The sequence below is a fragment of the Parus major genome, chromosome 2 (assembly GCF_001522545.3).
Source record: "Parus major isolate Abel chromosome 2, Parus_major1.1, whole genome shotgun sequence".
NCBI classification, from domain to species: Eukaryota; Metazoa; Chordata; class Aves; order Passeriformes; family Paridae; genus Parus; species Parus major.
The window spans coordinates 41,508,366-41,513,427 of NC_031769.1; the positions used below are offsets into that span (position 1 = coordinate 41,508,366).

At 43.5% G+C, this 5,062-nt stretch overlaps 1 long non-coding RNA gene across 1 annotated transcript; it reads right to left on the reverse strand.

The window, feature by feature from the left end:
• Positions 1 to 1,776: 1,776 nt before the first annotated feature.
• LOC117245442 lies at positions 1,777 to 3,883 on the reverse strand. The gene is made up of 2 exons (XR_004500141.1): positions 3,772 to 3,883; positions 1,777 to 2,856 (listed from the first exon to the last, which is right to left on the reverse strand). It is a non-coding gene; the product is annotated as an uncharacterized LOC117245442 (long non-coding RNA).
• Positions 3,884 to 5,062: the final 1,179 nt, after the last annotated feature.

Sequence of the window (5,062 nt, forward strand, 5' to 3'; positions counted from 1 at the left end):
AGACAGGGACTCGGGGGGGCCCAAAGAAGGAAAATGCCCCTATGCAAGAGAAAGAGATCTGGCAGGAAACTGGGCAACATCCCTCTAATGCTCACATGGTCCATGCATGGCATGGAAAGGAGCGAGTGGGTGGAAATGATGCTGAGGAGGAGCCTTCTGCTGCCAGGAGCATGGGAAACACGAGTGCCAAGGGAAGCCAGACCACTCAGCAGTGGCCAGGAGTGAGCTGTGAGGCTGCTTTTTGAGGACAGAGCTTCACTCTGCAGTGCAGATTGGTAAATATTTAACAATTGCTCTGCAAAAAAAGACAGGACATGGGATCTGAAGAAATGAGCAGCTGTTGGCTACTGAAGAGAAGACAAGTCAGGGATCTGTTTATTGGAGATGTCAGTCCTTTCTGTCTCCTGTGAGGTTATTGGCTCTGATCCACTCCTGACATATAGTAGGCACAATTTTATTGCCATTTGCAACCAATTAATGCCCATTGCTCACTGTTATAAGCAATTAGGTGAACACATTTGCTTTAATGTACCTCAGATGAAGTACGGTAGGGGAAAATAGTCCTTATGTCAGTATTCACCAAATTTCATCAGCTTACTTGTACTCCTATCCTAATTTCTTTGGTAGGCACAGAGGAAGCAGACTGGGAAAAGAAATCCCACATGACTATCAGGCCAGATACCAATGCATTTCCAGACTGCCATTATTACCCAAATACAATTTTTCTCTTTCAGCATTGGTGCCAGCATTGGTGTTGATGGAGCAGCCTATGGAAAGGACTGGTTCAGGTCAGCAGAGAGGTTTTGCAAACATGGTGGCAAAGGTGTTTTCCCTCCTCCTCCTCATGCACAAAACCACAGCTGAGTCTCTAATTGACTCTTTCTGTTGTGTGTATCATCTTAGAGGTACCCAAGAAACCTGGGTAGAAGCCCTGCACTGTTACCCCCGCCCATGAGCTGATCCCTTACAAGTCCTGGTGTCCTGTTCCAGCAGAGCAATAGGCAGAGGCATGTTTGTTCCCTTCTCTCCCATCATTGAGATATCATTTACTATTAAGACACAGAGGACCAGAGACCTCAAAGGCAGCAAGGGAAGATTTACAGCAGAGTGGCTGTCAGTTGCTTTGGTCTAATTAAATGGCTCCTGCCTCCTTGACTCGGTTCCAGTGCAGCGGAGCTTGACTTGTTAAGCGTTAGGGAAGTGTCCTGGCTGCTCAGAGTTACTTGTGCCTCAGCTCCCAAGCGTGACCATTTGGCTGAAATAAGCTGTAAAACCCTGTTGCTGCCTTCTCACCCCTCTTTGTGGGCAGCTGGATGTCCCTGCTGGTGGGGGCAGCAGCAACAGAGCACACGGAGTACGGGGCACCACACACGGGCAGCTGGACAAGGGGCCCACAGAACCACTGCTGCCCTTGAGCCCTCTCTGGAGGTGAAGGCACTTTTCATCTTCTCTGCTTGCTTTTCAGAGGGGCAGTGGGAAGCTGGCAGTAGAGAGCACTCCGGAGGCGAGGACCAGCCTCAGTGGGGTTCCATGAGGTCCTCCATCTGACCCCAAGACTCTCAGGCTCTTCCCCTCCTTGCCCAGAGTCACCCTGCCTCTCCTGGGGCACTTCCTAGCCTGCCCTGCCATTCTCCAAATTTCTAAATATCTGGAAACTGAGCCAGCTGAGTCCTTCACGAGTAACTCGACTGAGTCCTTCACAAGTAACTTGCCCAACACCCACAGCCCATTTTTTTCACAACGACGAAGTAAGGAACAGGTCACGGTTCAAGTAAGTGTGTCTATTCGCCTCAGTCACTTGAATTATTTTTGATTACGGATTATTATTTGTGTCTCGTTAGCAAATTGGCTGGTGTTAATCGTCAGAGCACATGCTACCCAATTGGCTCTTCACATCATACGTTGTTCCCTCCCTTCCCTGATTGGATGAATCAAATTTTATTAAACAGCAGCCTTCTTTCTCCCTTGCTTGCAGATGATGCATGAGCATTTGGAGCTACTTGGCAATTTTGTTGTGAGACAATAAAAGAGCTTTTCAAAATGCCAGGAGAGGAAATACAGTGTGAATACTCTTGCAAATATTTACTTGTGCTCTTATTTGCAATATTTTATTGTGTAATGGATTTAATGATGCTATTTATCAAATAATGATGATTGCTGTCTTTAATGAATTCAAATTTAGCTAAGCAATTTTCAGAAATATCTGAAATTAAGAGAAAATTCCAGTGCACTAAATGCAAGAGATAGGGGAAACCATTAGAAATAATTACAGCTGTATGGAGCTTAGATATTGCACAAATGTGTGTTTCACAGGCACCTTAGAGGGAAAACAAGTAGAGATTTACCCCAGATGCAATCCCAAATTAGCAAATGCTATATCTTCACACCCTTCAATTTGGCAGCACCCAGTCAGGACACAGTGGACTGGCCTTTTCACTGCAAGCAGGACTGAGCAAAGACAACCACATCCAAAGGTCTGTCACTTCAAGACCAAGCTCTGATAGAAGCTGTAGTTTAGAAACCTGGGATGTTTTCAGGCTTTGGGGTGGTTTCACAAGCAGGGCTGCCTCATTCCAGCAGCCTTCCCAGCTCTGCCCTGGCTCCAATGCCACCTCCTTCTGCCTCACAGGAAAAGAGGAAAGGGCTTCCAGCCATAACAGGAATGTCTAAGAGTCCCTCAGGCTTAATGCACTGGCCAGCTGACGGTCATGGAGCTGTGGCTGATGGTTATTCTGTCCAGAGCAAGGAATTAGATGTGGAGACATTATCCTTCCCTACTTCTTTTCTGCTGTGCATTATATCTCTGAAGCTTCCAGCACCCACACAGATAATTTCTTGCCATCTGACATAACTTTACTGGAAAACAAGAACAAGAGAAAATGTTAAATTTCAGAATTATTAAAGAAAACACAGAAGAATGTAGTGAAACCTTCCTGAAGTGGGCATCAGCTGTGCTTTTCATGCTTTTCTTTGAAGGATCTTCAAGGATGTGTTTCTAAAATAGTTCCTAAAATGTGTTCCTTGAAGACAAAGTCTGTCTTCAAGTCCAGTCCCTTTCCCTGGAAGCTGAGGGCTGGACATCTTCCTGTGGCAATGACTAAAAAAATTACTTCATTAAGCTGAAAGTAATGAGGTGCAAAAGCCTCTCAAAATCTATGGGAACTAGGTTAGGCATTTGAAAAAGAAGCAACAAGGACACATTCTTAGCCTAGTTTGAAGGAACTCCTAGTGAGTGCCAGAGAATGGGACTATCTCCAAAACACCCGAGTTTCACTGAAATCCAGCACGCTCTTTCCTCATCTGATTAAAATGGAGGCACTGCCTTTTTTCACATTGCTATTTTGACTTGTTTGAATATGCAACAGCAGCTTCTATTTCCAAGAAACGCAGTAAATATGGATTCTTAGAGAGCCAAGATCCTCTTTACTAGTTCTGAAGCACCCAAATCTTCAAAGCAAGAAATATTTCCTCCAGCTGTCCATGCACAAAGTTGATTTATGACTAGTTTTCTGTTCAAACCACTGTAATTTTGTGAAATGATAGCAGTATTGATTCCAGCAAGAGTTTCACTTTGCTGAAACTACCAGGCTAGAGGGACTAAATGGAGCCTTGGAGTGAATAATATAGCTTTCCACTTTATCAATTTCATCTGTTTTGCTCTCCACCTTCACTTAACAACCTACATCTCTTCTTTCCTTCCTTCTTTTCCCTTTAAGGCACTGGTCTTTTGCTCTGGTTCACAGCTATAAATGATTGAATGTATTTTCTTACCTGGGAACTCTGAGCAGCATCAAAATACAATCTGAGCAATGAATAGACTGCTTGACATCTCCAAGTGGTTCACGTTGCTGTGTGGGAAGCTGAATTCTGGCTCTGAAATACACTGAACTTTGGAAGTGAAAGAAGAAAATTATTTTTCAATATTTTTCAGTGGAAGAAAATATTTCTACTTTAGTTTTTGTTAAAATAGCAAGCAACAAAATATTTAGGAGAGAAATTAAATTCCTCAGTCTGGGCTAGATTCTGCTGTCAATTACACTGAGATGAGTGAAGATAAACTTTACTGAAGACAATGAAAATATTTTGGTGTAAAACTGGTCCGAAGACCTGTTCCACAGAAAAGACAAATCCTCACCCATGTAGGGTAGGAACAAAGGGGAGTTAGGTGATATTTCTGGACCTGTAACCTCAACAATGATCTAATTTAGAGAACAAGTAAGAATTGCAGATGAATTCCATATACATTCCATCCACACTCCCTGTGTGCAGGTGTGGCTGTGCTTCCATTTCTAATGTCAGAGTGAAAACCCCCAGAAAATACAAATGCTTCGGCGGCACTATTAATTCAGCCATAGGCACAGCGTATATGTCAGCATAAATCTTCAGTAGCCTCGCCAGCTACTGAAACTGCTGCTTCTGCATTTGCTTTCTCTGTACTCACTGACTTAAAGAAAGAAATTTCAGAAAACCAGAGGGCTTTAAAGGTGTTAGGAACAAACACCACTTAGAAAAATTAAGAAAGAAATAAACATTATATTTTTCTTGGCATGCATACAACATAGATTTATTTTTGCAAATGGACCATCCAAGGCTCTGTAGGCTTAAGATTTTGAGACAAGTATTCAGGAAAAAAAACCCAAGAAAATAATATAAACAGGTTCTAGCACAATCAAATAACACTTTGGATTCTATCACGGGAAACATGCTTTAAAGCAAAGCTGAGACATGCTGCATTTCTCCTCTACATCGTACGCAGTGGGGTGGCTCCAGCACGGGGATGTCACCAATCAGCACATGGGGTCAGGTTTGGAGGTGGGTGGCTGCCTCCATGTGGTGCTAAACAACCCCTCAGCAGTCATAAAAACCTACTGTCTGCATCCCATCCCCATGGCCCCAGGGAAGGGAAATGGCTCAGCAGCTCCTGATGTGGAGAAAAAAGTGTATGTCATGATGCAGAAGGGAGAATGCTCCCTTCTTCTGCTCAAGAACCAAGCCAAGCATGAAATTAATATCTCCTCCATAGTAAAAAAAAAAAAAAAAAAACACACAAAAAAAAAACCCC